The 26,754-nt window shown below is 38.6% G+C and overlaps 1 protein-coding gene across 9 annotated transcripts in view; it reads right to left on the reverse strand.

Moving 5' to 3' along the window:
* The window catches only part of ST3GAL3 (ST3 beta-galactoside alpha-2,3-sialyltransferase 3), a 214,245-nt gene that overhangs the window by 151,384 nt on the left and 36,107 nt on the right, over positions 1-26,754 (reverse strand). The gene's annotated exons all lie outside the window — the stretch shown is intronic.

Genomic DNA, 26,754 nt, shown 5'->3' on the forward strand with positions numbered 1-26,754 from the left:
GAGACACCAGTCTGCCATCTTCTCTGTCTACTGGCTTTTCAAGTAAAGTCACTATTCCTTGCCCCACAACTCGTCTCTTGACTTATTGGCCTATCCTGTGGTAAGCAGCATGAGCTTGGACTTGGGAGCATTAACAGGTAATATATATATATGTATGTATGTATACATACATACATACATATATATATATATATATATATCTTTTAAAAGATGTTTAAAAATTAGTTTTATTGTGGTATGATTACATAACATAAACGTTCAGTTTGAAGAGTTTTGACCAATGAATTGTTGTTCAGTTGCTAAGTCATGTCTGACTTTGCGACCCCATGAACTGTAGCACACCAGGCTCCTCTATCCAACACTATCTACCAGGTAATATATTTAATCAACAAAATAAATAAATACATGCATCTAAGTCAGACAAGGCTTCCTAAATTTCTTTCAAACCCATACCCTCACCTCAATCATATTACTTCTTCCGATTAGATTTTCGTAATTTTTTTTCCTTGCCTCACTGCATTGGCATTCAGCTCAATATTGATAGAGTCATGTTTGGTCCTTGTCTTGTTTCTGATCTTGAAAAGAAAACCTTCAAAATTTCACTATTAAATAATATGTTTTATGTGGAGCTTTTATGGATAGATACCCTTTTTCAGGTTAAAGTCCTCTACTAGTCCTAATCTGCCAAGCAGTCTTAGCATTGGTGAATGTTGGATTTTATTGATTTTTTTCTATATCTACTGAAATAATACAATTTTTCTTTTTAATCTATTTAAATCTATTTAAGTTATTAATGTGGTTAATCACATTGATGAATTTCTGTAATGTTAAATCAGCCATGTATATTCTTAAGATAAGCCCAACTCAATCATGATGTATTTTCTTTTTTATATATTGTGGGATTTGCTAACCACAATATTGTAAAGTAATTATCCTTCAATTAAAATAAATTAATTAAATTTTTTTTCTTCAGGATTTTTACATCCTTATTTTTAAGTAGCTTGACCTGTAATTTTCCTGTCTTGTCTTTGTTGGGTTTTGGTATTAAGGGTGTGCTAGTCTCAAAAAATGAGAAGGGGTATCCCTCTTCTTCTGTTCTCTGGAAGAGTTTGTGTAAGGCTAGAATTTTTTTAATTCATTTCAGTCTTTTAAATAAATCTCCAAGAAAGCCCTCTGAGCTTGGAGTTTTCTTCATGGAAAGATTTTTGATTATTATTAAATAATTAACAATAAACCAATTATTTTTTATTTCATTGGTTTATGTTTATAGGATTTTAAGGTTTTCATTACTTCTTGAGTTAGTTTTGGTCAGTGATATTACTTTAGAAATTGATTTTCATAAAATTCTCAAAACCTTTGATATAAAATTGCTCACAATATCCTCTTTTTTGTCTTTTGAATGTCTATAGCTTCTCCATTGTCATCCCAGCCATTCCTATTCCTGATGTTGCTCATTTGGCACTGGTGCTTACACACACACACACACACACACACACACACACACAATCCCCCGCTCCTCCATGATTAGTCTTGCCAGAGGTTTGCCAATTTTATTAATCTTTTGAAAGAACAAAGTTTGGGCTTTGTTAATTCTTTATGCTGTAAAATTTTTCTACATCAAACTCTTATTATTTTGTTTTCCTACTTTGGGTCTAATTTGCTATATGATATGTTTTCTAACTTCTTAAAATAAATGTTGAGATTTTTCAGCCTTTGGTGCTTTTTTTCTAATATATGCCTTTAGGTCTACAGATTTCTCTCAAAGCTTGATTTTAATAGCATTATACGAGTTATGACATGTAGTGTTCTCCATACCATTCAGTGCAAACTATTTTCCAATTTTCATTATGACTGTTTTTCTTTGATCCAATGATTGTAAGTGCTTTTTAAATTTCCAAACATAAAAGGATCTCCTAGTTATATTTCTGTTATTGATTTCTAACTTAATTTCCTATGGCCAGAGAATTTGTTCTGTATGTTATCAACCCTTGCTGACTTGTTGGAACTTGTTTCATATGTGGTCTGTGGCTTCTTCATTTACCTGATAGTCTAACTGCTTTAATGTGACCTGAATCACTATCTACCCACTGAGTATAATCCCAATTATATCCTAAAAACTAGCCACATGGGACTTCTCAGAGTTTTCCAAACATGCCATGCTCTTTCATACTTTGCGCCTTTGCCTGTAATCTTCCCATTGCTGTAAGTCTCTGCTGCTATACTCTGTGCTTCCGATTCTATTCAGCTCAGGCTTCCCCTTCACAGTGCAGCCTCTCCCGGCCTTCCCCTCAACCCTGAACCTCTCCACTTGGTGAAGGGCTGTGGTAGCTGGTATTCCTACTTCCCATCTTTCTGTCTCCATCTATCCTCCATACTGCTGCCAAGTTATCTTCCTAAAATGCAAATCCCACCACATTTCTCTCCTGCTTAAAATCCTTGCATCAGCAGCTTCCCTGAAACAGAATCCAAACTCAGTATGCCTTACAAGACTCTCCCTTAGCCCTTCTTCAGGTTCTTTCCCTTTACTCAGGCTAGTCTCGCTGCCTAAAATGCACTTCTCACCTTATTCATCTTTCAAGTCCAGGCTTGAGAGTCACTTCCCCTGTGAAGGCTTTCCTGCACCCATCCCCCTAACACTGTATTTCTGTGTCCAATTAACCACTCCCTGTCTAACGGTAATAATCAAGGGGACCGGTAGGGGCAGGAGAATTTCCCTGAACTTTTAATTATGGTATTGATTTTATTTTTAAATATCAATTAAAAGAGACTGAGATCTGAGGGACCTCCTGGTGGTCCAGCGGTGAAGAATTTGCCTTGCAGCGCAGGGGATGTGCGTTCAATCCCTGGTTGGGGAACTAAGATCCCACAGACTGTGTTGTGTTGCAACTAAAGCCTGATGCAGCCAAATAAATCAATAAATAGTTTTTTTAAAAGAGAGAGAGAGACTGAGATTTCAATGTTTCACAGGAGGATGAGGGCTTTTTAAAAGGTTGGCAAGCACTGTAAGGAGAGCTGTACACCCCTCTATCTTCACATATGTAAGACCTCATGAACTAAGTATATCTCACCAAACCAGACAATAATTTCCTCAAAAGTAGGGACCAGAGCTTAATTTTGACCTTTGGAGACTGGTACAGTAACTAGCTTGATAAGTATGATTAAATGGCTGTGGAATGCATTTTACTAAAGGAATGCTGCTGCTACTGCTGCTAAGTCACTTCAGTCGTGTCTGACTCTGTGTGACCCCATAGACGGCAGCCACCAGGCTCCCCCGTCCCTGGGATACTCCAAGCAAGAACACTGGAGTGGGTTGCCATTTCCTTCTCCAATGCAGGAAAGTGAAAAGTGAAAGTGAAGTCGCTCAGTCGTGTCCGACTCTTAGCGACCCCACGGACTATACAGCCCACCAGGCTCCTTCATCCATGGGATTTTCCAGGCAAAGTACTGGAGTGGGGTGCCATTGCCTTCTCCGTACTAAAGGAATAAAGGAAGACAAAAATTCTAGGTGATCAAATAGAAATTTCAGAATAAACTTTTGGGTTCTGTTAATCCTCCTTCACATGGAAGTCCAGAACACCACATTTCCAGGCATTCCTATTAAGTCTAAGAACATTTGATGGCCTTGCTGCATCAAATCTAAACTCACACACCTGACATGCAGGCCCTCTGTGATACAACTCTGCCCTCCCTCTCCAGCCTTCTGTCCCGTGACTCCTCACCACCTGCCCACCCCGCCATTCTTCACAGCACTCTCAGCAGTCTCTCCTGCTTCAGAAATACTGAGTGTTCTACTAATTTGGAGCCTTTCCCCAGGCCCCCAGATGCCCTACCTCACATGTCAAGAGTCCCTGCTTCAGAGCCCACCTCTCTCTCAAGCCTTCCATGATTTCACGTGTTCCTTCTCATCTTTGAAACACTTAACCTTGCCCTGTCTTATCCCTGGTTCCTTTCTACGACCTCAGCTTTCAGTCTGCAAACCTCTTGGGCCCTGGTGCCTCTCGTCCTATGTGTCACACACTGCCTCAGACAGAGCTGAGTGATCAACTGTCTCTCAGCGGTAACCCTTCTTGTTGACTGACAGAAAAAGTCACTGATATCTCTACCTTGGCTTTGCTGTCTCCAACTCAAGGGCTGCTTGGGTGGTATTTACATGAAACCCACAAAGAGCTATCAGTGGCACTTGCATGATTATTTCCTTGTAATCCTATCTCTCCCAGCTACCTCCATGTTACCCCGAGGACGACATGCCTGCTTTAGCTGAGGGAGACAGAAGAGTCTGTTTTCATAGCTATATGACAGGATTAAAGACTTCTCAGCTTTCTTCTGTATCACTAAACACACACACACACCCCCTTGAAGTTATTTTGCCTCTTTCTGCCTTTTCAGAGCAAGGAATCCTTAAATTCACAGCTCTGTTCTATCCTTTCTCTGGTAAAATTTTTTTTCCTTGAGTTTTTTTAAAATGCTCCCAGGTAAACAAAGCCACAAAGTAATGATGATGGCGATGTAATTAGGTAACTCTGGGAAACTGAAACATGACAGTTTTGAAGTGCCTTTGATTCACCAATAGTAAGTAAATCCAGCCACCACAAGGATGTGAGCAGGAGATTACTGTACATTGAGGGTTCTACGTCCATCCTGTTCCTCTTGGGCACTCCGCTACTTTAGTCTCCCACCTCCCCTGGTAGGTGGGACCACGTGCCTGGGAACTGGTCAGTGGAATGTGGGTTGCAGAAACACATCACCTCCAGGCCTGGTCCACTGAGACCTTTTGTACATTTTCCATGTTCCTGTTTCTGCCCTGTGAGCTGGACCAGAGGATGCAGTGGGTGACCCCACAGCTCTAGGAGCCGGCAATCACTAGACTGAAGCAGCCTGTGTCCCTGAATGAATGAGATAGGACAGAACCTCTGCCTCTGTCCTCACAGATCCGCACTAGACTGTGCTAGGAGAGAAATGAAGATTCCTTATGCTAAGCCACTGAAACTCTGGAGAAGGAAATGGCAACCCACTCCAGTATTCTTGCCTGTAGAATTCCATGGACAGAATTCCACAGATAGAGGAGCCTGGCGGGTTATGGTTCATGGGGTCGCAAAAGAGTTGGACACGACTGAGCGACTAAAACACACTGAAACTTGGGAATCGTCTATAGTATTAAAGGGTCTACCTTAACTAAAATGATATTACTTTGAACTCAAAGTTAAAAGCAACAATTATTCCTGGGCTCCCCTGGTGACTCAGTGGTAAAGACTCTGCCTGCCAATGCATGGGAAATGGATTCGATCCCTGATGTGGGGAAGATTCCACATGCCACAGAGCAACTAAGCCCGTGCATCACAACTACTGAGCCTGAGCTCTAGACCCCAGGAGCCACAACTACGGAGCCCATGTGCCGCAGCTACTGAGCCTGAGCTCTAAACCCCAGGAGCTACAACTACGGAGCCCGTGTGCCGCAGCTACTGAAGCCTGAATGTCCTAGAGCCTGTGCTCTGCAACAGGGGAAGCCACGGCAATGAGAAGCCCAAGCACCGCAACACAGTAGCCCTCGCTCACTGCAACTAGAGAAAAGCCTGTGCAGCAAGCCCACAGTCAAAAATAAAATAAACTTTTTAAAAAGTAACAGTTATTCCTAAGTACTCCTTACAAGCAATTCTGTCTGAAGCTATTTTTTGTTAGATTTCACTAGCCATGTAGTTATTTTGCCTTTTGCGTGACTTGGGCACTGGTGCCCCTCAGATCGCCCCTGAGTAAGGACAGACTAGTCCAGCTGCTGGGATCATGGTGGGCAGAAAGACCCTAGCTCTCAGCCCTCTTCAGGGAAGGCCTTGGCAGAAGAGAGCTGTCTTGCGCAGGGTCATGCTCCTTCTGGGGTGGCCTCATCCAAGGCTAGTGGCATCCAATCACTAGTCAAGGAGAAACTATAAAGGCACAGCCCCCTCCTCCAACTCACAAGGACCATCCCAACTTCACTGCCCTCATGGTATAGCCTGAGGCCTTTCTTGGGACTCATCATGGCCCAGCTTCTGCCTCTGGATAATCCTGCTTCCTCTTCCTCCTTTTCACATTCTTTTCTTTCAGGAGTGTCAATCCCCAAAGCACTCCACAATAAGCTTTTCACACACTAATCTTTATCTCAGAGCCACTTCCCTGTGATCCCAACCTGAGACAGGCACTATATCCCTGATGCAATACCATGTCACCAGCGAAGCCCTTACCAGTTATGCAGGTGATAAAACTCGGGTTCACAGAGCAGATAAATCACCCAAGGTTGCAGAGCTGGGGCTCAAAGTCAGGCTGCACTTACTGTGAAGCCTCAGCTTTTGGATGTCTTGCATATACTTGCATACTACATATATATCCTGCATATTTGGCTCTAAGAGAGGCTAAGAACTGCAACTAGTTCACTAAGTAATTTGCAGGGGGGACGGCAGGAAAGCAAAAGGCAGGTATCTATGATTCCAAAACCTATGGTGTCTCCTCTCATCCCTCCACTTCCTCCACGGATGACAGGCAGAAGTCCTGCCTTCGAGGTGCACGTGGCCTAGCGAATGAGTTAGTGAAACTAGTTCAGGCACAATTTTGCCACAGGAGATCAGCGCAAGCCTGTCCTGAGGCAATCAAATGGTTCTTCTGCCCTCTTGTGGCTCAAGGAGACTGCAACATTTCAAAGTGTCATGAAAAAGTTAAACTACCATATAAAGGCACTTGGCAGTCAGCAAACAAAACAGCAGGCGGCAACTGTGATTGGCTCAAAATGGAGCAGATTTAATAACTCAAAACTTTGAGTATGCCAACAACTGCTTGTAATAAAGTTCATAATAAGAATAACAATACACTCGAGTTCAGGGAACAACAATAAAAAAGTGTTTTGGGGAATTCCCAGGCAGGCCAGTGGTTAGGATTCTGCGCTTTCACTGCTGAGGACTTGGGTTCAATCCCTAGTCAGGGAACTAGTAAGATTCTGTAAGCCACACATGGGTGCAGCCAAAAAAAAAGAAAGTATTCTGCCACAAGGATAAAGAATACAATAATCAGCTACATCCTTTCAGAACAATGACAAAAGCTTAAAGCATTCTGAGGATCCCAATCCTTGCTTTTCATACTTAATACATTTGAGAACTCTGTTCATACCAGCACATTCAGAGCCTCCTTATTCAGGGTCAGAGCACCCCCACTGGATGGGAGAACTTAGCTCCTACTGGTGAATGCTCCAGTTCCTTCCACTCGCCTGCTAGTAGAAACATGAGGCAAAAAGCAAACGTTGCTGTGGATAATCTTGTACACAGACCATTTTGCAAATGTGCGCGTATACCTATAGATGGATTCCTGGAAGGGGAAATGCTGGGTCAAAGTGCGGATGTAAGTCTTAAGACTACTTCCTTTTTGAAACTCCTTCCTCTGACTTTCCCTCCTATCTTTCTGGCTGCTCCTTCTTGGTTTCTTCCCATACTTTCTTAGAAGTGTAAGAAACACTGGTTATTCAGGGTGACTTTGTAAGAGGTCACCACTTGCCACTCACCCCTTAGATGCTGGTACCCCAGGATTCCATCCTGTCTCTTTTATCCCACATCCTCTCCTACCTATCAGCTTTCTTCCCTGAAGGGAAGCCTGTTATCATTACTGGGTCTCATGCTTCCAGAATTATTTTTACATATTTACACAAATCTCTAGGTAATATATATGCCTCAGTTCAGTAGCTCAGTCGTGTCCGACTCTTTGCGACCCCATGAATGGCAGCACGCCAGGCTTCCCTGTCCATCACCAACTCCTGGAGTTCACTCAAACTCACATCCATCGAGTCGGTGATGCCATCCAGCCATCTCATCCTCTGTCATCCCCTTCTCCTCTTGCTATCAGAGTCCCCAGTCCCTCCCAGCATCACAGTCTTTTCCAATGAGTCAACTCTTCACATGAGGTGGCCAAAGTATTGGAGTTTCAGCTTTAGCATCATTCCTTCCAAAGAACACCCAGGACTGATCTCCTTTAGAATGGACTGGTTGGATCTCCTTGCAATCCAAGGGACTCTCAAGAGTCTTCTCCAACACCACAGTTCAAAAGCATCAATTCTTCGGCGCTCAGCTTTCTTCAGAGTCCAACTCTCACATCCATACATGACTACTGGAAAAACCATAGGCTTGACTAGACAGACCTTTGTTGGCAAAGTGATGTCTCTGCTTTTGAATATGCTATCTTGGTTGGTCATAACTTTCCTTCCAAGGAGTAAGCGTCTTTTAATTTCATGGCTGTAATCACCATCTGCAGTGATTTTGGAGCCCAAAAAAATAAAGTCTGACACTGTTTCCACTGTTTCCCCATCTATCTGCCATGAAGTGATGGGACCAGGTGCCATAATCTTAGTTTTCTGAATGTTGAGCTTTAAGCCAACTTTTTCACTCTCCTCTTTCACTTTCAATAAGAGGCTTTTTAGTTCCTCTTCACTTTTTGCCATAAGGGTGGTGTCATCTGCATATCTGAGGTTATTGATATTTCTCCCGGCAATCTTGATTCCAGCTTGTGCTTCTTCCAGCCCAGCATTTCTCATGATGTACTCTGCATAGAAGTTAAATAAGCAGGGTGACAATATACAGCCTTGACGTACTCCTTTTCCTATTTGGAATCAGTCTCAGTTCTAACTGTTGCTTCCTGACTTGCATATAGGTGAACTTCCATATACGTGAACTTCCAGATGTTCAAGCTGGTTTTAGAAAACACAGAGGAACCAGGGATCAAATTGCCAACATCCACTGGATCATCGAAAAAGCAAGAGAGTTCCAGAAAAACATCTATTTCTGCTTTATTGACTATGCCAAAGCCTTTGACTGTGTGGATCACAATTAACTGTGGAAAATATATATGCCTGTGTATGTATAAATATGAATATACATGCACAAGACTTCCCCCCTTGATATATATATTCTGTATACTCTATACTTGCATATAAATGGTAGGATTTGTAACCCAAATTGAAGCAATTTAAGGGGGTGCTGCCAAGCAGCAACTTTCACAGGAGAAAACTATGGCCCCAAACATTTTTCAACCTATAGTTACCTGCCAGACACCTGGAGTGAATCCACAGGAGAAGATACAATTAGAAGTAGACAGTAAAGAATCTGTCTGCAATGCAAGAAACCCAGGTTCAATCCCTGGGTCAGCAAGATCCCCTGGAGAAGGGAATGGCTACCCATTCCAGTATTCTTGCCTGGAGAAACAGGCCCTGGGGTTGCAAAGAGTTGGACATGACTGAGCATCTAAGTACATCTCCCACTCTAGCCTACTGTTTCAAAAGGTCTTACAAAGTAGCCACAAATTAATTCAAGGGCTAGAAAATAGACAGAGCACAGAGGCCAGTAAACAAAAGATCAGTCTTTGGCAGCTGTGGATACTAACCTATGAAAGGTTTTTTTTTTTTTTAATGAAAATTTTCTAACCACATAAAAGTGGAGAGAATATAATGAGCCCCATCCTACAGATCAAACAATTAAACATTTTGCTACTGGCTTCCTGATTTCATTCTCTTCTTTGCCGGTCCTCCCTCGCCCCTCTTTATTTTTCCTTCTCTCTTTTTTGCCTGCATTATTTTAAAACAAGTCCCTGACATCATGCTTTCATCCCTAAATACTTTGTCTAGACATAATTATAAAACCCAAAGACATTTCTTTACATGATCACAGTGTCATCACATCTAACAAAGTTAATTTGTCAGGATCATCAAATGCTCAATTCATATTCCCACAATTATCTCAAAAAACCCTTTTTACACTCAACTACTTAGGTTCTGAGGAAACTGTAGAGCTCAAGAAATTCCAAGCCCAGCCTGCTTAAAAGCCTGTGGTTATTAAATCTTAAAAGAATTCCCAAGCTCCCAAACCCCCACCAACAGAAAATGAACTGCTAAAGCTGTACAGCTCCCAGGAAGGGCATTTCTCCCTTGTCCACCCAGCCTTGACACAAGATGATGAAAGAAGACTCATTCTTTTCCCTTCAGCTATCATCCTCCTATCCCTGGGGTCTTAAGCAACAACTAATCTATTTTGTCTCTACAGATCTGTGTATTTGGGACATTTCACACAATATGTGACCCTTTGTGACTGGTTTCTTTCACTTAGCATGTTTCAAGGTTCATTCATGCTGTAGGATGTATCAGTAACTCATTCCTTTTATTGGTGAATGAAAAGGAGTACGTCAAGGCTGTATATTGTCACCCTGCTTATATAACTTATATGCGGAGTACATAATGAGAAACACTGGGCTGGAGGCAGCACAAGCTGGAATCAAGATTGCCAGTAGAAATAGCAATAACCTCAGATATGCGGATGACACCACCCTTTGGGGAGAAAGTGAAGAGGAACCAAAAAGCCTCTTGATGAAAGTGAAAGAGGAGAGTGAAAAGTTGGCTTAAAGCTCAACTTTCAGAAAACGAAGATCATGGCATCTGGTCCCATCACTACATGGCAAACAGATGGGGAAACAGTGGAAATAGTGAGAGACTTTATTTTTCTGGGCTCCAAAATCACTGCAGATGGTGATTGTAGCCATGAAATTAAAAGACGTTTACTCCTTGGAAGAAAAGTTACGACCAACCTAGACAGCATATTAAAAAGCAGAGACCTTACTTTGCCGACAAAGGTCCGTCTAGTCAAGGCTATGGTTTTTCCAGTAGTCATGTATGGATGTGAGAGTTGGACCATAACGAAAGCTGAGTGCCAAAGAACTGATGCTTTTGAACTGTGGTGTTGGAGAAGACTCTTGAGAATCCCTTGGACTGCAAGAAGATCCAACCAGTCCATCCTAAAGGACATCAGTGCTGGGTGTTCATTGGAAGGTCTGATGTTGAAGCTGAAACTCCAATACTTTGGCCACCTGATGCAAAGAGCTGACTCATTTGAAAAGACCCTAATGCTGGGAAAGATTGAAGGCGGGAGGAGAAGGGGATGACAGAGGATGAGATGGTTGGATGGCATCACCGACTCAATGGACATGAGTTTGGGTGGGCTCCGGGAGTTGGTGTTGGACAGGGAGGCCTGGCGTGCTGCGATTCATGGGGTCGCAAAGAGTCGGACATGATTAAGCAACTAAACTGAACTGAATATTTTATTGTACAGATAAAACACATTTTATTTATCTATTCACTAGTTGATAGATATTTGGGTTTTTCTACTTTTTGGCTGTTATGAATAATGCTGCTATGGATATTTGTGTACAAGTTTTAATGTGGACATATGTTTTCATTTCTCTTGAGTTTGTGTCACTCAAGAGAGTGGATCAAATGGTAACTGTATGTTTAACTTTTTAAGAAAACTGCCAGACTGTTTTCCAAAGTGACTACAATATTTTATATTCCCAACAACAGTGCATGAGGGTTCCAATTTCTCTACATCATCACCAACACTTATGAGCTGTCATTTTGACTATAGCCCTGATGTGAAGAGCTGACTCATTAGAAAAGACCCTGATGCTGGGAAAGATTGAAGGCAAGAGAAGGGGATGACAGAGGACAAGATGGTTGGATGGCATCACTGACACAATGGACATGAGTTTGAGCAAGCTCTAGGAGATTGTGATGGATGGACAGGGAAGCCTGGCATGCTGCAGTCCATGGGATCACAAAGAGTTGGACACAACTGAGTGACTGAACAACAATCCTCATGGGTATTAAACAGTATATTGTGATTTTGACTTACATTTCCCTATTGATGATGTTGTACATCTTTCCGTGTGCTTACTGACCATGTATATATTATCTCTGGAGAATTGCTTAATCAGATCTTTTGCTCGTTTTAAAAACTGGATTATCTGTCTTTTTATTATTGAGTTATAAGAGTTGTGTTTTCGATTTTCCGCCATCTCTTCCACTGAAAATAAAAGGTTCCTAAGCACCTAGGAAAGTACTGATTACTCTTTTATAGCAAGAAGTAACCACCAGAACTAGTTTCAAACCCATCCAAATCAGTCAATAATAGTTTCACACCAGAATACAAGCTTTTGAAAGCCAGACAACAAGAGCAGCTTCACTTCTACGACTATGCTTCTGAAAATCATCCAATCAGTGAGTCTTACTCAGATAACTGTGACATTTGGCATTATAAATTTAATATAAATTTAATATAAAAAAAAATATATATATAAAACCCCCAGACAGTGGGCAACCAATCCCTAAATACTCTTCCTTCTGAAAGTCCACCAATCCCCGAGCTCCTCTCTTCCGAAGGAGCCAGAACAAACAGTAGTTCTTAAACTTCTGGTATCAGGCCCTTTTTCACACTCCTAAAACTCGCTGAGGGCTCCAAAGAGTATTTGTGTATATAGGTTAATAATTACATTAGTATTTAATATATTGGAAACTAAGAAATTTCAAAATAGTAATTTATTTAAATTACATATTTATATATAACCCAGTATATATTATCATACATATCATAATTCTATGAAGAAATAACTTTTCAAAACAAATGTAGGAACAGAGTGGCATCGTTTTTTTTTCAAATCTCTTTAATTTACAACTTAAAATGAGAAATTCAGATTCCCATCAGTTTCTGAAACAGCTTTTTGCTTTTTTTCACTCTGCGTGGCAATGAAAAATACAACTGATAGTACAGTTGGTGCCTCTGCTTTGATCTGTGCAAAGGTGTGAACAGTTTTACCCACCATCACTTTATAGTATTAGTGCAAATGTCAGCACACTGCAATGGGCAATGAGCATCGTATTAATAAGAAGATATTAATACTCTTGACCAAACTCTGAAAACCACACTGCTACAAAAGATAGCACTCTGCTTTATTTAGAGAGATAACATCTTACAAGCACACTCTTCTTGCTTAAATTACCAACTATTGAACCTTTCGTTTCAGATATTGAAGGCTGGCCTCTTTCTTAAAAATTATTTTTTTGTTTGACTTTCCTATCTTTTTTCTTCTCATTAGACTTTTCTTTTTGTTAGTTTTTAAGTTATGCACTCTATTTGTGTAGTAGTTATATCAGAAACCTTACCTGCATATTTACTTAAACTCATCAAATATACTTAACCCTCTTACCAAACAATACAAGAAAACTCTTAACATCTTCTCTCAACTTATATGCTATTATTGACTAGTAATATGGTTCCATCTTTTTGCTTTTATAATGCCAAATATTTGGACAATACTGCTGTTCAATATTTACTTAAATTGACGCACGTTTACTATTTTCTTTGCTTACTAGTCCTTCCTGCATCTTCTTCTGGAATCACTTTCTTTGTTCTGAAGTTTATATTTCGTAAGTGCTTTTAACTATTGGTAGCAAACTTTCTTCAGCGTTTGTCTCATTCCTGAAAAATGGTTTCACTGCATCTGCAGGTTCTAGGTTGACACATTTATTCAAACACAGTAAAATGCTTCACTGTCTTCCAGTTTGTATTGCTACTCTTGAGAAATCAACTGTTAGTTTGTTATTCCTTTCAAGGCAATCAACCGTTTCTTCTCTATTTTTTAAAAGTTATTACTGAGGTCTAATTAACATACAAGGACTGGCCATATATTAATATAAAGTATACAACTTGATGAATTTTGACATATATTTACAAAATCATCAGAATTAAGATAATGAACATATCTATCAAGCCCAAAAGTACCTCATGCCCCTTTAAATCCACCTGATAACCTATCCCATTTCATACTACCCTTGATCTGCTTTTCATCACTATAATTAAGTTTGTCTTTTATAAACAGAATCATATTGTATGTACTCATTTGTGTCTGGCTTCTTTCACTCAGCACACTTATTTTGAGATTCATCCATGTTATTTGTGTATTAATAGTTAATTCCATGTTTATAACTATGGTAGGTGATGAATATTAACTAAACTTATTATAATCATTTTGAAATATATACATATATCAAATAGTCATGCTGTACACTTGAAACCAATATAATGTTTACGTCAATTATGTCTCAATAAAACTAGAAAAAATAGTTCATTCTGTTTTAATATTGAGTAGCCTTCCATTTTATAGGTATACCACAATTTATCCATTTACCTATCTTTGAGTTATTTCTAGTTTTTTCGTTATTATAAGTAAAGCTGCCATGAACATTCATGTACAAGTCTTTGTATGAACATATGGTTGCACCTCGCTTGGACTGGAACGGCTGGAGGTATGGTGAAGTGGGTGTTTAATTTTTTTAGAAACAGCCAAACTGTTTTTCAAAGTGGTTGTATATCATTTTACATTCCTGCCAGTAGTGTTTAAGTGTTACACTTGTTCCACAGCCAGGACAACAGCTGATACAGTCCATCTTTTTAATTTTAGCCATTCTAACGGCTTTAGAGTAATATCTTATTGTGGTTTTATTTCCCATTTTCTCACAGTGACTAATGATTTTGAGTATCTTTTCATGTGCTTACTTGACATCTACGTATCTGTTCTGGTAAAGTATCGATTCATATAGTTTTCTCCCAGTCTATGGCTTGCCTTTAAATTTTTGTGATTTTTTTTCAAAGAGCAAAATTTTTAGCTTTGATGGAAGTCCAATCTATTAACTTTCTGGTGCTTTTTTCTTGTCCTAGTTCAGAAATCATTACCAAACTCAAGATTCTCTCCTATATTTTGTTCTATGAGTTTGATAGTCTTAGCACTCCTATTTAGTTGTGTGGCACATTTCAATTGAGATTTGTTTGTTTGCTACCATTTACAGAAAAAAAATTATTCTTTTTTCATTGAATTGCCTTAGCACCTTTATCAAACATCAGTTTGCCATATATGTGTGGGTCTATTTCTGGGCTATTTTTTGTTTCACTGATCTATTGTCCATCTTAATACTAACACCACTTTTATCTTGATTATCATTAAGTTTTGAAAGCAAGTAGCATAAACCCTACAACTTTGTTATTTTTAAAAATTGTTTTTGATTATTCTAAATTCTCTGATCAGCAACGGAGTTTTGACCTGCTCCGTTTTTGACCTGGGCCGGTTCACTACGCCTTAGGCAACCTGGGCCCCCCCCACCCCTCCCACCGCCCCGCTCCCGGGAGGTCACCATATTGATGCCGAACTTAGTGCGGACACTGGATCCGCATAGCGCAGCTGCAGCCCAGAACTCCTGAGCTCAAGCGATCTTCCAGCCTCAGCCTTCAGACTAGCTGGGATTACAGGCGCACGCCATTTTAATTTTAGAGTCAGCTGTCAATTTCTTCCCGCCCCCAACTCCCTTCGCTTTGCCAAAAAACAATCTACCAAGCCTTCTGAGAGTCTGGGAATCCACTGACTCTTTTGTTTTTTTGCCATGCTGTGCAGCCTGTGGGAGCTTAGTTCCCAGACCAGGGTCTGAACCCACACAGTGAGAGCGCCTACCCACTGGACCACCAGGGAACTCCCAGGAATACACTGACTCTTAAACTGAAAATAATCTTGTCTTCTGATCCATGAACACAGTGTATCTCTATTTCAATATTCCTTCATTTCTCACAGCAATATTTTGTGGTTTTCAAGGTACATAATGGCCATTCTGCTCCCTAGAGGGCCTTCTTCTTTATGCTCAAATAGACCATCCTCCTATCATAAAATGTACAGGCATACAGAAAGTTAATCCACCCAGACTAAACCAACTGCAAGGAACCCTATGGAAAATAACATAAATCAAATCATAATTTTTATTCTCCCTTTTCCCCATTTCCTTCCACTTGCAAAGACAACTATTCTATTGTGTTTTATACATATATATGCTTATCTGCCTTTAGCATATGTTTTATGTATTTACTTTTTTCATACCAACTTGATCTAGGAATAAGTTACATAAATTGCTTCCATTTAAAGTTTTAAATTGCTTCAAATACAATTTGAAGAGTTCTGACAGTTACACACATTCATGAAATCACCACCACAATCAAGACACAGAACATTTCTATCAACGTCAAGAAACTCCCTGTGTTCTTCTGCAATCCATCACTCCCTTCCTCTTTTATCCAGTTAAGTACTGATCTGCTTTTAGTTACTAATGATTAGTTTGCATTTTATATAAATGGAAACATACAATATGTACTCTTTTGCATCTAGTTTCTTTTGCTCATATATGAGTTTGGCATTCATCCATGATGTTGGGCAAATCAACTTTGTTCTTTTTCATTGCTGAACAGTACATCATGGTGTGGATATACCACATTGTGTCTGCCAATAGACATTTGAGTTATTTCCAGTTTGGGAATCCCAGGAATAAAGCTGCTATGAACATTTATGTACAAGTCTTTAAGTGGTCACACATTTTTATTTTCCTTAGGTAAATACTCAAGAGTGAAAAGACTGTCATTTGGCAGGTGTATGTAAACTTTCTAAGAGACTGCCAAAGTGGTTGCACGATTTTACATTCACAACAGCAACATATGAGAATTCTGTTTCATTATTATTACCAATGCTTTGTTATCATTTCTTTAAAAACCTGAGTGATTCTCACAGGTATATAGTGTTATCTCATTGTAGCTGTAATTTGCATTTCCATGATGAATAACAATGTTGAGACTCTTCTCATGTGTTTATTGGCCATTCATATCTCTTCTTTTGTAAAGTGTCTCTTCAAATCTTTTGCCCATTTTTGTTAACTTATCATTAATTTATAAGAACTGTTTATACATTTCAGATATAAATACATACAACTACTGAATATTTTATAATTGAATACTGTATTAATTACTACATATTCTTTTCCATTCTGTGACTTGCTTTTTATTGTATCAGTGTTTTTTAAAGAACAAACATTTTCAATTTTGGTAAAGTTTATCACATTTTAATTTTTTATAGCTCATGCTTTTTGTTTTTTATGCTTTTTGTATCCTAAGAAATCTTTGTATACCTGTCTTTTTTATTTATATAAGTGGCACTGTGTTATTGTTTCATTTTTGACTCAAACTATATTTTAAAATTCTACCCATGTTGTTTTATGTATATGTGAACTGTTACTTCTAACAGATGCATTACCATTTCAAGTATAAATACCCTATGTTTTACCTATTCACCCCACCCCTTATTTGTCCTTCAATCCGCTGGGTCTACAAATAGTGAATATCTCTGATAAGTTTCATGGAATATATATAAAGGAGCAGATTTGCTGAGCTAAAGGATGTACATATAGTTCAGTTGGTTAATTACTGCTAAACTGAGCTCCAGAATGGCTTTATCAGTCTACGTTCCCACCAGCAAAGGATACTATATTCTCACATTTCTGTCAATATTCGACATTATCCAACTTCTAAGAGGCATAAAGTGGTATCTTGTTTTAATTTTAATGTTTCTCAAAGCCCATGAGCTTGAATATCTATTCATATACTTAGCGTTATGAGTTTCTTATTCTGTAAATTCCTTGTTCCAATTCTTTGACCACTTTCTACTGCGGTTGCTGCCTTTTTCTTCTTGATTTTCAGTTCTTTGTGTATTTTAGATATCAAATCTTGCAAATTTTAAATAGTGAGAATTCCTTCTTCCAGTATAATATCTATATATTAACTTTGTCTGAAGTGTCTTTAATGGCACAAAAATCTTTAAATTTTATTTAGACAAATTCATCAATTTTTTTGTTTTATGAGTTGTGCTTTTAAAGGTTTTGTTAGTCCTTCCCCTTGCCATCTAAGTCACAAAAATAATCTTTCATTTTCTCCTATTAACATTCTAATTTTTCTATTCTCATGTAAATCTTTAGTTCATCTAAAGTCTACATTTGTACATGGAGTTAGGTATGGATGCAGCTTTCTTTAACTCAGTATGTCCTTTCTCCTTTGATTTATGTTGTCACTTTTATGCTCTAATAAATTCCTACATGCATAGGTTTGAGCTATTTTTTTAACTGGCCAGTTTTTCTGTTCTAGCATCAACATTATTGTTTCTAATAGTGTGGCTTTAAGAAGGTCTTAATATCTGGGAGGGCAAGTCCCTCCTCCTCTTTACAGAGATAAACAGAGGTGTAAGTAGGTACAGATTTCTGTAATGAACTGGGGTTCTCTGAAGGCAAGTGGACTAGACACACACACATACATTAAGAATCTGGTGTGAGGCTGTGCCTGAGCATCCTCCAATCTGCTGCAGTCCTCCTAACCCAGTGAAAGTGAAAGTGAAGTCGCTCAGTTGTGTCCAACTCTTTGCGACCCCATGGACTGTAGCCTACCAGGCTTCTCTGTCCCTGGCATTCTCCAGGCAAGAGTACTGGAGTGGGTTGTCATTTCCTTCCCCAGGGGATCTTCCCGACCCAGGTATTGAACCCAAGTCTCCAGCATTGCAGGCAGATGCTTTACCCTCTGAGCCACCAGGGAAGCCCCCAAATTCTGAGACAACTGTGTAGAGGAAAGAACTGGGTTACGAGAGGCCCAGCTTGGGGAATCCCCTCAGAAACTGCCTCTCATTAGAAGCAGGAAGAGCCTTCATCAAACCAAAGAGGCAGAAAGACCCTGCCAACAGTCTGCAATCTAGAAGAGAGTGGCTGTAATGTGTTTAGAACATGAGATCAGCAAGGGTGGCAGAAGAGCAGCAAGACGGCAGCAGAGAGCTACTTGCATCCTTCCCATCATCACATACACTTGCACAGCAAGTAGTGATTCTCTGTATGATCTGTGGTCTACCGATAGGTTCTTTTGATGGCCTACAAATCAATCTAAATATGTAGTCCTTTCACGGAATTTCACAGACTTTCATATTTTCATTTATAATTAGGCATTACCTAGTTATTAGAAACTCACTCAGAAAGTAAATAACTGAGTAGTTACAAAAACGCAGTGTAAGTAAAATAAAAATTAACATTTTAGTGGAGTTTGCTGTGGAACTCTAAATCAGTATTCTGTTAGGGAACATGGACACCATGCAATATTCAACTGTACTACACAGCTATCACCACTCATGCCCACATGCAGACAAAATTCCTATAATTACCTGAAATACAACCTATTATAGGCATACCTCATTTCACCGCTGTATTTTGCAGCATTGCGCTTTTTTACAAATTGAAGACTAGTGGCAACCTGCATCATCAAGCAAGTCTACGGACACCATTTTTCCAACAGTATTTGCCTACTTCTTGGGGCTATGTCATATTTTGGCAATTCCTGCAATATTTCCATTTTTTTCCCCCATTTTTATTACATTTGTTATGGTGACCTGTGATGAGTGATCTTTGATGTTCTCATTGTAATTGTTTGGGGTGTCACAGTGCCCATATAAGATGGTGAATGTAATGCACAAATGTTGTGTGTATTCTGACTGCTCCACCGCTGGCCGGTTCTCTACCTCTCTCCCTCACCTCGGGCTTCCCAGAAACACAACAGCATTGAGATTAAGCCAAGTATTATAATAATAATACACAACGGCCTCTAAGGGTTCAAGTAAAAAGAAGAATTGCACATCTCTCAGCTTAATCAAAAGCCAGAAATGATTAAGCTTAGTAAGGAAGGCATATCAAAAGCCAAGACAGGCCAAATGCTTGGCCTCTTTCACTAAAGAGCCAAGTTATGGATGCAAAAAAAAAAGTTCTTGAAGGAAATTAAAAATGCTAATCCAGTGAACACACAGAATAATAAGAACACAAAACAGCCTTACTACTGATATGGAGAAAGTTTTTTAGTGGTCCAGATAGAAGATCAAATCAGTCATGTTATCTTTAGCAAAAACCTAATCCAGAACAAAGCACTAAATCTCTTTAAAAGTTCTATCTCCAGAACTTTTTCATCTTTCCCAGATGAAACTATGTACCCATTAAACACTGAATCTCCATCCCCCTCCTTTCTCCAGGTCCTGGCAACTGCCATTCTATCTCCTGTCTCTATGAATTTGACTACCCTAGGAACCTCAAGTAATAGAATCATACAACACTGGTCCTTTAGTGACTGCAATATTAAATTTAGCACCATGAATATAAAGTTCATCCATATAGTGTGTGTCAAAATTCCTTTCCTTTTTAAGGTGAAATAATATTCTGTTGTATGTATATACCACATTTTGTTCATCTATTCATCCACTGATGAACACTTGGGTTGCTTCTATCTTTTGAAAATTGTGAATAATTTTGCTATGAACACATATGTACAAATATCTGTTCAAGTCTCTGCTTTCACTTCTTTTTGGTATATGTTAAACTGCTACTGCTAAGTTGCTTCAGTCGTGTCCGACTCTGTGCGACCCCACAGACGGCAGCCCACTAGGCTCCTCTGTCCCTGGGATTCTCCAGGCAAGAATACTGGAGTGGGTTGCCATTTCCCCCTCCAATGCATGAAAGTGAAAAGTGAAAGTGAAGTCGCTCAGTCGCGACCCCATGGACTGCAGCCTACTAGGCTCCTCCGTCCATGGCATTTTCCAGGCAAGAGTACTGGACTGGGTTGCCATTGCCTTTTGGTATATACCCAGAAGTAAAATTGCAGGACCATACAGTAATTTAAAATTTTTTCATAAATCATACCATTTTCCACAACAGGTGCACTTAGGAATGCACATAAGAATGCAATTTACATTCCCACCAGCAATGAAACAAGGGTTCCAATTTCTCCACATCACTGCCAATATTTGTTATTTTGTTTTTTGATAATAACCATCCTAATGAGTGTGAAACGGTATTTCACTGTAGTTTAGGTCTGCACTTCCCTGATGATTAATGATATTGAGTATGTTTTCATATGTTTATTGGTCATTTAGGTGTATTTCCTTTGGAGAAGTGTCTATGCAAGTCCTTGGCCAATTTCTGAATTGGTTTTTTTTATTTTTTAATTCATTTATTTATTTGTCTCTGCTGGGTCTTAGTTGTGGCAATGTGAACTCTTAACAGAGTCATGAAGGATCTAGTTCCCTGACCAGGGATCAAACCCAGGCCCCTTGCATTGGAAGCAGAGAGTCTTAACCACTGGACCACCAGGGAAGTCCCTGAATCATGAGTTGCAGGAGTTTTCTACATCTTCTGGATATCAATCTGTTATCAGATATATGATTTGCAAATATTCTCCCCCTTTCCACTGGTTGCCTTTTCATGCTGCTGACACTGTCCTTTAAAGCAAAAAGCTTCAATTTGAAATGGAATTTGTTTTTCTTTTGTTGTCTGTGCTTTTGGTGTCATCCATGACTATTCTTGTTAGGAATTTATCAATTTTCTTAATTTTATCAAATAACCAAATATTGGTTTTCTTAATTTTCCCAATTATTTGTTCTGCTTCACTGATTTCTGTTCATATCTGTATCATTTATTTTCTTCTGCTTGCTCTGGATTAAATTTACCCTTCTTCTTTTAGTCTTTTAAGGTAGAAATGGAGATGACTGTTTTTAAGACTTTATTTTCTAATGTAGTCATTTAAAGTTAAAAGTTTTCCTCTAAACACTGTTCTTGCTGCACCCAACAAATTTTAATATATAGAATTTCATAATCATTCAGTTTAAAATATTTTCTGTTTTCTCTTTTCATTTTTAATCTATGAATTACCTAAGAGTTTGTTTAATATGCAAATATTTGAGGAGTCAACAACCTTTTTCTGTAAAGGCCAGAAAATAAATATTCTGACTTTGCAGGCCAGATAGTCTCTGTCACAACTATTCAGTATGGAGAAAAGGGAACCCATCTAGACCATTGGTGGGACTGTAAACTGGTACATCCACTGTGGAATACAGTATGAAGTTTCCTTGGAAGACCAAAAATAAGAGTTATCATATGATTTTTCAATCCCACTCTTAGGCATATATCCAGATACAACCATAATTTGAAAACACACATGCACCCCAATGTTCATAGCAACACTATTTACAATGGCTAAGACATGGAAGCAACCTAAATGTCCATCAACATATGAATGGATAAAGACGATGTGGTATATTTATACAATAGAATATTACTTAGCCATGAAAAAGAATGAAACGGTGCCATTTGCAGCAACATGGATGGACCTAGAGATTACTGTACTAAATGAAGCCAAAGACAAATATCATATTTTGCTTATACGTGGAAACCGTAAAAAGAATGACAACATGAACTTATATGCAAAATAGAAACAGACTCACAGACATAGAAAACAAACTTATAGTTACCAAAGGGGAAAGGGTAAGGGATAAACTAGGAGTTTGGGACTAACATACGTACACTACAGTATATAACACAGATAAACAACAAGGCCTACTGTATAGCATAGGGAACTATATTCAATATTTTGTAATAACCTATAAGGAAAAAAAATCTGAAACTATGTATGCAGGTATGTATGCATAACTGAATTACTTCGCTGTACACCTGAAACAAACACAACATTGTAAATCCACTATACTTCAATAAAAATAAAATTTTTAAATGTTGCCATTATAGCCCAAAAGTAGCAACTGACAATATGCAAATGAATTTATACACAGTTGTGTTCTGATAAAATTTTACAGAAACAGGCAGCCAGCTGGATTTGGCCTGCAAGTTTTAATTTGCCTGTACCTGTAATTACTGTCTTATTGATTTCTAATTTAATTCCATCATAACCACAGAATATACTAAGATTTCAATCTTTTAAAATTTATTGAGACTTATTTTATGGCCTAGTATCAGGCTCAATGAACATGCTGCTTACACTTGAAAAGAATGCATATTCTGCCATTATTGGGTAAAGTGTTCTATAAATTTCAATTAGGTAGAAGTAGTTGATAGTGTTGCTGAGACCTTCTATAGCCTTACAGATTTTCTGACTTGTTTTATTAATTACTGAGTGGGTATTAATATATTTGAACATGATTGTGGATTTGTCCTTTTCTCCCTTTAATCTTATTGGTTGTTGTTCAGTCACTCAGTTGTGTTCTACTCTTTGCAACCCTGTAGACTGCAGCACATCAGGCTTCCCTGTCCTTCATCATCTCCCAGAGTTTTACTCAAACTCATGTCCATTGAGTCAGTGATGCCATCCAACCATCTCATCCTCTGTCACCCCCTTCTCCTCATGCATTCAATCTTTCCCAGGATCAGTCTTCCAATGAGTCTGCTCTTCGCATCAGGTGGCAAAAGTATTGGAGATTCAACTTCAGCATCAGTCCTTCCAATGAATATTGAGTTGATCTCCTTTAGGGTGGACTGGTTGGATCTCCTTGCTGCCCAAGGGACTCTCAAGAGTCTTCTCCAACACCACGGTTTGAAGGCTTCATTCTTCTGTGCTCAGTCTTTTTTATAGTCCAATTCTCACGTCCATACATGACTACTGGAAAAACCATAGCCTGACTGTACGGACCTTTGTCAGCAAAGTAATGTCTCTGCTTTTTAATATGCTATGTAGGTTTGTCACTGCTTTTATTAATTTATTTTTAGTTATTAGTCTTATTAGTTTCTGCTTAACGAGGTGTGATACTTTGTTATTAGGTACACATACACATTTATATATGTCTTCCTGGTGAATTTCTCCTTTTATCATTAAGTAATGACCCTCTCTCATCTCTCTGTCTTAAAGTATAATTTGCTGAAATTAATATAGATGTACCAAATGCTTATTGTTTATATATTTTCCATCCTTTTACTTTGAACCCATCTGTGTCTTTAAATGTAATACATATGTCTCATATTAGGACATAGTTAGATTCTACTTCATTAACCATTCTGATGGTTTCTGCCTTTAACTGGAGTTTTAATCTGTTCACATTTAAATATAATGATTTATAATAGTAAGGACGAAGTCAACTGTCTTACAATTTGTTTTCCATTTCTCCCTTCTGTTTTTTTCTTCTTATATTTCTCTTTTCTGGGATTAACTGAAATTTTATAGTGCTCTATTTTATTTCTTCTATTGATTTCTTAGATTAAAAACTTCTTTTTGTTATTTTTTTTTACTAGTTATTCTACTAGGCAATAAGTAGAACATTGATAGGAACCATACCCTTCACTTATCAAAGTCAATATAATACCTTTCTACATATGACATTTTATATTTACTCTACCCTTTACTTACTTTATACACAACATTCCTATTTCCCATTTCTTGTTTTTCACAAATGTAATAATCTTACAACAGCAAAATTCCATTTACTCACCCCCACTCTTTATGCAAGTGTTGTCCTAACTTTTATTTCTACACATGTTCGCAGCCTCACTTTACAGGGTCTTTATTTTTGCTTTAAGTAATTAGTTGTCTTTTAAGCAAGTTATGAGAAGAAAGGAAAAAAAGTCTGTCATATTTCCCATTATTTATCATTTCCAGTGATCTTCATTTTTTCCTGTGGATCCAACTTTCCATCTGGTATCACTTCCCACTTACCTGAAGGATATCCTTTAGGATTCTTTTGTTATACAGTTCTGCTAGCAACAAATTCTCTTAACTAGTCTCTATTTGAAAATGTCTTTATTTCATCCTCATTTTTGCAGGATATTTTCCTTAGATAAAGAATTCTGGGATGACAAGTTCTTGGTATTTTCTTTCAACATTTAAGCAGCTTTCATTGTGTTCTTTTTGTTTATGGTGAAAAGTCAGTGGAATTTCTTACCCTCATACATAATGTTTCCTTTTCTCTGTCTTTCAAGGTTTTCATTTTTAAATTTCACAAGTTTCTGATGTACCTAGGTTTCCTCTCTCCCCCAATATTTATCCTTATTACAGTTTGCTGAGCTTCCTAGATCTATCAGTTTATTTGTTTCCACCAAATTCAGGAAGTTTTCAGCCATTATTTCTTCAAACTATTTTTCTGCCCAATTCTCATATATATTAAAAAAAATTTTTATATTGTCCCACAGGTCCCTGAGGTTCTGTTCATTTTTCTTCAATATTTTTTTTCTTTCTGTGGCTCAGATTGGATAATTTCTATTACACTCTCTTCAAGTTCATTGACTTCCTCTGTTTTATCCAGTCTAGTATTAAATGAAAAATTCATTTCTGTTCCTATACTGTTCAGATATCGACTATGCACTTGGTTCTTTTTCATAGCTTCTATTTATCTGCTAAGACTACTTATTGCTCACTATACTTCTCTTCATTCTTCAGATTATCAATAATAGCTACTTTATCGCCAAGTCCAAAATCTGGGCCAACTTACCCATAGCCTTGGAGTTTTTCCTTGAATATGGATTGCATTTTCCTGTTTATATGTCTAGTAACTTATTGAACACTGGACACTGTAGATATTACATATAGAAACCGAGTATTATTATCTTCTCTGAAGAGCATTGATTTGTGCTTTAAGAGGCAGTGCAGGGGGCTTCTCTGGTGCTCCAGTGGTTAAGAATCTGCCTGCCAATGCAGGGGACACGGGTTCAATCCTTGGTCTGGGAAGATCCCATATGCTGTGGGGCAACTAAGCTGTGTGCCACAACTACTGAGCCCATGCTCTAGAGTCTCTGAGCCACAACCACCGAAGCCCAACCACCTAGAGTCTGCGCTCCACGACAAGAGAGGCCACCACAGTGAGAAGCCCACACAACACAATGAGGAACCCTCACACAGCAACAAAGACCAAGCACAGCCAAAAATAAATGGATGAACAAATCTTAAAGAAAAACAAAAACGGAGGCAGTTCAGGGACTTCCCTGATGGTCCAGAGGTGAAGACTCTGCACTGCCATTGCAGGGAGCACAGGTTCAATCCCTAGTTGGGGAAATACGACCCCACATGCCATGCAGTACAGCCCAAAAAAGGAAAAAAAAGTAGTAGTTCAATTACTGCCTGATCACCTTGAACTTATGTAGCCATGCATTTAGCATGGATCTGAGGAAAGCCCACGGTGTTTCACACTTCTCTAACTTAATGGGACTCACCCACTCAAGACTTAGCAATATGCATTTAAGGTTCCTCCACATCATCTCATGCCTTTGGTAGTTCATTTCTTCTTAGCACTTAATCATATTCCATTGTCTGGATGTACTACAGTTTAGTTATCCATTCAACTATTGAAGGACTTCTAGGTTGCTTCCAAGTTTGCTTATGAATAAAACATCATAAACATACAACTATAGGTTTTGGACACAATATTCATTGGATAAATAACAAGGAATGTGATTGCTGGAGCATGGAGTATGTTTTGTTTCATAAGAAACTGTTAAAACTATTTTCCAAAGTAGCTGTACCATTTTAAATTTCCACCTGCAATGAATGAGTTCTCATTGTTGCACAACCTTGCCAGCACTTGGTATTATTAGTGTTCCAGATTTTGGCCATTCTAATAGGTATGTAGTGGTATCTCACGGTTATTTTAATTTGCATTTCCCTGATAATACATGATGTAGAGCATTTTTTCATGTTTATTTTTCATCTGTATACATTCTTTGTTGAGGTCTTTGGCTAATTTTTAAACAGGGTTACCTGTGTTCTCACTGTTTTTTAAGAGTTCATATATTTTGAATAAAATCCTTTATCAGATGTGTCCTTTACAAATAATTTATTCCAAACTGTAAATTGTTTTTTCATTCTCTTTACAGAGCAGAAGCTTTTAATTTTAATGAAGTCCAGTTTTTTACTGCTTTCTTCCACGAATTGTGCCTTTCGTGTTGTATCTAAAAGTGAAGTGAAAGTGAAGTCGCTCAGTCGTGTCCAACTCTTTGTGACCCCATGGACTGTAGCCTACCAGGATCCTCCCTCCATGGGATTCTCCAGGCAAGAGTACTGGAGTGGGTTGCCATTTTCCTTCTCCAGGGGATCTTCCCCACCCAGGGATCGAACCCAGGTCTCCTGCATTCCAGGCGGATGCTTTAACCTCTAAGCCACCAGGGTATCTAAAAAGTCATCATCAAATTCAAGGTCATGTAGGTTTTCTCCTCTATCTTCCAAAAATTTTAAAGTTTTATGATTTACATTTAGATCTGTGGGGTGATCCATTTTGAGTTAATTT

This window comes from Bubalus kerabau, chromosome 6 (genome assembly GCF_029407905.1).
Source record: "Bubalus kerabau isolate K-KA32 ecotype Philippines breed swamp buffalo chromosome 6, PCC_UOA_SB_1v2, whole genome shotgun sequence".
NCBI classification, from domain to species: domain Eukaryota; kingdom Metazoa; phylum Chordata; class Mammalia; order Artiodactyla; family Bovidae; genus Bubalus; species Bubalus kerabau.